We start from the raw sequence: 9,463 nt of genomic DNA, 5'->3' as shown, positions 1-9,463 counted from the left end.
AAGGAAATCATCGGGATAATGCTGAAGGGAAACCCTAAACCACAAAAATTCAGGTTGTACCTCCTCAAGAACAAGTTGTTATTGTTAGGGTACATCGTCAATGACTTCAAGGGGAAACACCGTTTATCCTTGACTGTATAGTGTCAATTTGGTAGTAAGTGGTTCACTCTAGTTTGACTAACAATGAAATAAAACCTGCTACCATTGTCCTTAGTGATACACTGCATCGTCCTTAATGATACATTGTATAGCCCAAATGTTTAGCAATTGAAGTTATCAATCCCCATTGACAATATTACCAAATCTAGTGTTTGAAATGTTTTGTACGTTGAGTCTTTTTCCTTGCACGATTCATAACCGTGAACTATAATCACCGACCATTCTAGAAACAGAACGACCCGTTCTGAAACCAGAACGACCCGTTATGGTTACACTATTGGTGTGTTAATTTTGCATCTGGAACGACCCGTTCCAAGCACAAAATTAACATACCAAAAGTGCAACCAGAACGGGCCGTTCTGGTTTCAGAATGGGTCGTTCTGGTTCCAGGTGTATTCAAAAAATTTGGCATCCACCTACGCATCTATGTGGCATCCACCTGGTATCCACGTGGCCAACAGTTAACTCCGTTTAAATCATTTGGATGGAAGTCCCAAATTGCAATAATTTAAATTATTGGGGACCAAATTGAAACAAAAAATTAAAGTGAGACTAAATTGAAACAAAAAAATATTATAAGGGACCAAATAAGAAATTTAACCTATAAGTAATTATGATAAATAAAAATTAAATTAGATAATTACCCACGGATTTATCCGTGGATAATTATATTTTATTAATAATTTATGTTAAAAATAATAAAATTAATTTATAAGTAATTATGTTAAATAAAAATTAAATTAGATAATTACCCATGGAATTATCCACGGATTATTTTTTATTAATAATTTATGTTAAAAATAATAAAATTAATTTATATGTAATAATGATAAATAAAAACTAAATTAGATAATTTTTTTTTAAATATATAAAATTCTTATAGTTAAAGAAAAGTCTCTAAAAACGCTATGGTACAAGAAAGACATTTGTGCTTTATATATAGAAGTTAATTATTCTTTGATTAGTTACTAATTTTCATTTAATATATATTTATACAAATTTTAAATATAATTTATTGATTTAACTATAACATTTATTTTTATATATAATTTATTATAAATTTTAGTTATAATAAATAAAAATGTAACTTGTGAAATACACAAACTAAAATATTAATATTTTTTAATTTAGATAAAAATTATCGTATTATATTATATTGTAATTTGTGAAATATACTGGAATGAGAGGGATCCAAAGATTGTACAAGTATGAGATTTTATAGTTGAAGATGACTTAAAAGAATTAATTTTTAGCATTTATATCAATGAGATTCATTTACTCTTTGGTAGCTTATTCCTTAAGAACTTCACAGTTAAGCGTAATTTAGGGATAGGTGACCTTTTGGGAAGTTTTCCAGAAAAATATGCAATTAACAACAAGGCACACTGAAAAGTCTTGTGTTAATTTGTGGGGTTTGTGGGGTCAATCTTTGATCCTAAAAGCATACGAATATCTCAAAAAGGGTTATCCATGGAGAGCTCTGATTGGTGAAGGGTTCTGATCAACGAGGAGTTGCGTGAAATGTCATGGAATGAAGCTGCTGAAAGGTCAGATATGAGGGATGGTTGTACTAAATAAGGATGTTATTTAATATAATTTTGAAATAATTTTTTAAAAATATTATCAACAATACCCATGGATTTTATCCGTGGGTAATTCTGTTAGAAAGTTACCCATGGATTATAATCTGTCAATAAATGTTTCAGACGAGCAATTTTTCAACGGATTATTGTTCGTCTGTAATCCGTCAGAAATGAAGTGTTACCCACATATTTTTTGGATTATCCACGGATTTTGGTCATCTGTAATTTCAAAATTTCTTGTAGTGTCTTCACCAATCTTCCCCGTAAACATGATCTACACCCATGATTACTACTACACTCGTTCAAGCAACCAAGAAGCCACGAAAATTTTGACATGCATGCATCAAACTCCATGATCACCCATTTTTACCCAACTCATTCAAGAACACCACAGTCCCGAATAACATGCAACCCAACCAACTCAATTACTCTGCCCCCAAATCACATCCTAGATGATGATCCAACTACATGCAACCCAAAATGTACAACAAATTCAAGTTCTAGCTTCCTTTACCTCGAAACGGAGTGAACGATGAACTCTAAGCTATTTCGAGGTTAAAGAAGAAGAAGAAGAAGAAGATGGAATGGGAATCTAACTCTAGGCTTCAAAGCTCCCTAGCCCACCAATTGCTCAGCAACCTTGAGAATCAACAAGAAAATGAATGAGGTTTGGGAGAAGGAAATGGGAAAAAGAGAGGGAAGGAGGCTTGCGGGTCTCACAACAAATATATGTATAGGGTATAGTAAGCATAATTTAAATAGTTCCTTCCAATTTTGACTTGAAAGCATAAATCTCCATATAAGGTTACAACAGAAACCTATACACATATATGTCTAACATAGTAGTATTAAAAACACAAAGCCCTAGCGTAGTAGCGCCAGTCAAGCATCGTTATAAATATGTTGTATTAGAATAGCTTAATAAAATAAAGTTCATCTGTAACATGCTCTTCCATTAAGCATGCCCTACTCTCACAGTAATATAATCATTTCGGTCTAATAACATGAAAAAGTAACGATAAGTTTGTAAGTAAGAAAACAACATATTATAAAAGCAATTAAGTCAACTATATAAACATCATTGACCTCAACTTCTCAATAACCATATACTCAACTCAAACATCATAGGCAATCATCTCATCAAATAAACTTCACAACATTTATATAATTCAAGAACTTTATAACTCAAAATTCAAAAACTTAGCAACTCATCAACTTGATAATATATTATACAACTCATCAACATATTAACATATCAACTTAACAATACAACATTTTATTTATACAACATTTTTACAATACTACAACTTTATGCATTATCACGCATTTCAACTAAGAGATCTTTTGTTATACAGGTGAGTAGTATAAGTGTCTTGACCCTACTAAATCAACACAACAGGCCCTTTTTGGCCTTTTAGGTCAACAACAAAGATAGATATCAATCCATTTTCAACACAACATGATTTATCGGATTTTTTCACTTATAGTAGGAAAGTTCAATACTAGTATTAGGAATAGAACAGTTTGGGTGGGATTAACTAAACTTATATGGAATTAACTCGCTGACTATCCTCCAAATATTGTGCACTTTTCCAATAATTAGTTAAGAATTTTACCTTTCGACTACCTTACTCAAATTGGTCACTTCTAAACTAATATGGTTTGACCTTGCCTCCCAACAATAATCAACTAAGGACTTAAAGGATATTCAACACTCCACTTCAAGAGGCAACAAACTCAAGAAGGATTTTTCCAACATTTGTGCTCTCAAAGCACAATAACACATATCCACACAAGAGATATTGCAACTTTTATAACAACACCTCTCCTCTAGTCCTACATTCACAACATAGTTCAACAACATAGCCATACAATACAATACAACAACATGCATCATGTATCTTATCAACACAACACAAGAAACATATAACTTAAAAGTTACAAGTCTTAAAAGAAACCATCACTCCAAGCTCAATTGAACACGCTCTAAGCACGCCAATCTCGCTCCAAACACTCAAAAACTCGCTTTGAGCGAGCTCAAACAAAAACTACTCTTGGAGATGCAACTAGTTTTCTTAAAGTGAGTGAGTATTGGCTCTAAACGAGTGAAAATTGCTTGGAGCGACCAAATGAGCACTTTGAGAGAGTCAAGTCAAAGACTACCTCTAAAATGATTGAACAAGCTCACTTAAGCGAGCCATAAGGGTGCTCTGAACGAGCATACACAATAGATACACATACTTCAAAAGCATGATTCATTAACTTAAAAAACTCAACTTCTTTCAACAATTTCAATCATTAATCCATACCAACTCAAAGTGCAATCTTTAAATCAACATATATACACCACAAACAATTCAAATTCAACAAAATAAATAACATGCAATCACAACATGTACCAAGATCATCAATTCTCCTTCCAACACCAAGAAAACCCCAAAAAATATCCCTTAGGATTCTGTCATTAAAATTTCAACATAAATCATGATTCAAGCATGAATTCAACATATTGATCATAGGAAATTAAACCACAAACTTCACTTACCTCAAGTCCTCAAAGAACTAGGAAAGGAAGAGGATTGGTGAAGAAAGAGACTTCTCAAGTCTTCACATATGACAACCTCAACCTTGGATTCTCAACTCCTAAGCTTCGAATCTCAACTCATCTACTACAATCTATGCTTCAAGGAAGAACCAAAGCCTTTCTATGAAGTCAAAAGAAAGAAAGATCTTCAATTATAGAATCAATCTCTCTAAAAAGTTTGAAAAATGAACTTATAAAGTTCAACAAGTTATCAAAAAACTTTATATACCTTATCTCAAACTTAGTCAACTTTAACCTCAATACATAACAACCTCAAACAACTAAACTCATGTGAATTCCTAAATTCCTAGAGTTTTAAAACACCAAAACAACACATCACAACGATTGATTTAAATAAATAAAAAATCACAACACAATGTTACAAAATTCATAAATATAACTTAAAGTATTTAAACTACCATTGTAAAACAATGAAGGAATTAGGCCTTTTTAAAATATAATTAGAGACATTTTCATTGTTGAGAAATGAGAATTTATTATTATTATTATTATTATTATTATAAATGGTAACGTAAAGAAATAAAACTTTTAAAATTGAAGTGTAAATCATAAAAATAAATTATAGTGGAGCTATTAACTTGATATGGTCCATTAAAATTAAAAAAAATGATTAAAATACTTTTAATTTAAAGTTATTATAGTTTCACTTTATCATGTAGTCTCTATAATTTAAAATGATTTTTTTTGTCTGTATACTTATCTTTATAAATTCTTTTTTAGTTCTTATAATTTAAGATAAATCTTTTTAATTTTTATACTCATAGTTTTTTAATCTTTTTAATATCTATTGCTATTTTTTTTTTAATATTGTTTTTTTCGTACTGATTTGTCAAAGGTATTTATATATTCAACTTTGCGTGTTTGGTATCAAATTTATTTTATTGGAATTGTTCTAAGTTAAGTCTCTTAACACACTCCGTGTCTCTTTTATACCTTCACACCTACAACGTTCATTATTGAGACATCATTTTTGTACCTCACAAAATTATAGACTTTTATCATGTCAATACAAAATAAACAATGTTACAAAAAAAAATTAACAATAAGAAATAAAAAAATCTACCTTAAAATTTAAAAATAAATTTATAGATAGTAAAAAAAATTGAAAAAGATAAATATGGAGACTAAAAATATCTATTTTAAATTATAGGGACCATAACAATTAAAAAAAAGTATTTTAAACATTAAAAAAAGTATAAACTTTAAATTTAAAGTTATAGAAAATATTTAAAATATAAGTTAAGATTTTCTAAATTCTAGGATTTATATTTAGAAATTAAAAAATAGATAAAGATGATTGAAACAAAAGAAATTACAAAAATATAATACATTAAGCGAAACTCTTTACCACACAAATAAAATAAATAAATAAAAACTATGATAATATATATATTTTGTGCACAAAACGATATTGTGTTTAGAAATTCTGAATTAGGGATGGTTAAGGAAAGAGCAAGTCGAATTGATTGACTTACAAGAGTTTTAAAAGGATCACGAGTTGATGATCTTTTCTCTGTTTTCATTTTTAGTTGAATTCAATTCAATTAATTTTTTAAACACATCATATATAACCTATTGTTTGGCAGAGGAATCACGTTTGGGACGAGAAAATGATCTGTTAACGTATGTGAAAAAAAATATTAATCTTACCTTCAGCAAAACGAGTTTTTAAACTTCCTGAAAATTAATAAGATTGATTTTAAATATATTTTTTGTTTAAAAAATTTTCTCATGATTATTTTTTAAGATCTTTTAAAAAAAACATTTTGAATTATGATATCTTTAATAGAAAATACAAAATACGTATATATGATGTAATAATATTTCCTAAATAGAAACGACTAAAATAAAACCTTTTTATGTAATATTATTTTTTTTATCGATAAGAATTGAACATACTATTAAAGAGGTATACAATAACTCGGGTTTTCAGCCAAAATAAATTTTAAAAAATAAAATTATTGAAATAAATTAATTAAAAAATTAATTACCAAAATAAATTATTTTTGCCTACTAGGAGAGAAAGGATGCAAAAAAACGTTGGTAGATACATGCATGTATAAGAGAAAACGTCACCATGGTAGATATTTTGTGTCCAAAATTCTTCAAATGAAAAACGTCACTATGCTGGACGCCTTGTAGCATAGATTTTGGTCAAAAAACATAAAAAAAAACACTCAAGTTCTAATATTTTTAAAAGCTTATAAAAATTATGCTACATGGCATCTAGCATAGTGATGTCAAGAATTTTGAGCACAAAACGTCTATCATGGTGACGTTTTCTCTTATACATGCTATATCTACCCTTGTCTAAAGAAAACATTACATATGATGACGTTTTTTGCATCCTCTCTCTCCTAGTTGGCAAAAATAATTTATTTTGATAATTAGTTTTTTAATTAATTTATTTCAATAATTTTTAAAAATTTATTTTAGCTGAAAGGTCCAATAACTCACCCACTATACTTAGCTAACTAAATTAGATTTTTTATATTTTTAAATAATGTAAATAATAGTGACCTATATCAAATATTGAAAAATTTATGAGGACTGAAACAATAGGGTAAGAGATTAAAAAAAAATAGAGAGAATATGAATAAAGAAAAAAAAAATTAAGAAACACGTTTTATTAACGGGACATGCTTGAAATTAAGATAAGTATTACATTTTAAGAATCACAACTAGTTGGTCTCCATGGTTTAAGCACTCCAAATATCATATGCATCTCTCCTTGGAAGTTGATATAAATCTTATTACCACCTAAAAGTACTATCGAACATCTTTCTATAAAAATAAAGATTTTTTTCTTTAGTATAAAATCTTCCATAAACATTTTCTAAGACTGTACGTATTTAAAGATGATGGATGCTCATATATATACTAAGAAGTGTGACACCCTTAATGCTATTAAGCCTAATTAAGCTCCAGGTTGTTTCTGGATTAATATTAGGGACGATGGCTTGTATGTGGTCCTTTGTTTTGGATTACATCATCTCATGCATAATATATATGGTCTCATAATATATATATATATATATATATATATATATATATATATATATATATATATATGGTCTCATAATCATTTAAGTTGGCATATGTAGTATATAGCTAGGTATGGATGGTGTGATAAATTGCTTAGTGGTCAATTTGTGCAAGGCATGCTTAAGTAGAGTTGGGTTTGGAGGGTAATTAAGAGTGCTTGAAAACTTAAAATTCGTGGTCAGCATGCATTCCCATACCATACTTATGGAAATGACTGAAATGATCACTCTATTGCGTGGAAACAACTAGCTAGGTTTTAATTTAGTGGCCACGTGTTGTATGATTTGAGAAGTAGACAAGTTTAATATTGCTAAGGAACAATAGTTACTAGTTAAGGATGTCATGAAAAAAAAAAAAGCAAATAAAATCCACGCAAATAACAAATTGGTAGTACCTAATAAGTAAAATTATTTAAATATGTATTTGTTTAGTTGCATTTTTATATTATTTAAAAATTTATAAACAATAAATATACATAAATAGTGGCGTATATTTATAAAATTTGCATCCCGTGGGTATGAGTGGAATTATCATTCGGTCAGACTGAACGGGTCCCATTGCCATCCTATGTAACTATTTGTGATGAATCTTTGCGTGAAGACAATTCCTATTTGTGTTGATTTCTTGGACATGTTAATTGCACCAAAGATTTAACAATATTGTTTAAATTCCTCTCTCTTTGCCTCATGCCACATTCCACAGTATGAGCAAAACTGGAAGGAAGGATTTAGAAATGGATGAGATTCCACTCAGTAAATTGTTTTAATTAATATAACTTACCACTTTCAGTCTAAAATTATAGATTTTTGTTTTGTATAATTTTGTTTGACATTTTAATAAAAAGAAAAATTGTTTCATTTCTATTTTTATTTTACAATGTTAACAAAGTAATAAATATAAGAAAATATTCTTTTAAACCCTAGCCATCACGAAAGATAGGAAGAGTAGAAAAAAAAAGTCAAAAAAAGTAAAATCTTGATTTCTCCTTAAAAAGATCAAAACACTCTAAATATTAAAGAGAATTTTATTATAGAGAAAGACACATATTATTTTTTATTATTATATGAGTATTTTAAATTTTAAATTTTTTTTTAATTTTCTATAATTAATGTATTAATAGAATTTATTGTTATTAATTAAATTTGAAATTTATAAAAAGTAATAGTTTTAAAAAAGAGTTAATATTAATAATTTTATTTAAATCAAAAGTGATAATCAATATTAAATTGATTGATGTGAGGTCAATGACAAAAAATTGTAAATGTCACTTTATTTCTTTTTTGTTTAAATTACTTTATGCATTTTCCTCTTTTCTCTTTTTGTCTAACTTTCTATGAATTAAAGTTTTGAATAATTCACTCTGTAATCAATTATTAAAATCAACAGGTCTCTAGTTTCTTATTTTATTAAAAATAAACGAAAACTTGATGTAATCAAAACTTACGCCTCATTTTAGATTGTAAGAGGTGTAAGAAAGAAAAAGTATATAAAAAAAATCATGTTATTAAATGCCTTCATGTAAAATAAAAAAAAAAAGTCTCCCTATAATTTTTTTTGTAGTATTTTATGGTAAATATTGAATAAAAATTATATTTTAAGATATATTTTTATTTAATATTTTAAAAAATAAAATATTTTTTTTTGGATAAAATTTGGAGCGATGAAAGGAAGAAAAACACTGTAAATCATCCTATTAATTTTCTACCTTTTTGTTTATAATAAAGTTATACTAATACTTTTATGTTGTATTTGAGGAGATAATTTAGTAGAGAATAGAAATGAAAGAGAACGATTATTGAAGAATTAAAAATAATATTTTTTTGAACAGATGATTTAAGTAAATTTGTGAAAAAAATTATGTGAATTTAATTTTACTTTTTTTAAAGGCGGATTTATGTAAAATTATTTTAAAAAAAATGTTTGAACAAGATTAATTTTATATTATTATCCAAATGACTAATTAGTAAAAAATAAAAATATAATTATTTAAATAATATATTTTTACATAAAAAAAATTAATTATATAAATATAAATTTAAAATATCAATTTCTTTCAATTTTAATCTAATTT

This window comes from Cajanus cajan, chromosome 6, assembly GCF_000230855.2.
Source record: "Cajanus cajan strain Asha chromosome 6, NIPB_CcT2T_4, whole genome shotgun sequence".
Classification (NCBI taxonomy): Eukaryota; Viridiplantae; Streptophyta; class Magnoliopsida; order Fabales; family Fabaceae; genus Cajanus; species Cajanus cajan.
Note: the sequence above shows the minus strand (reverse complement) of the source record.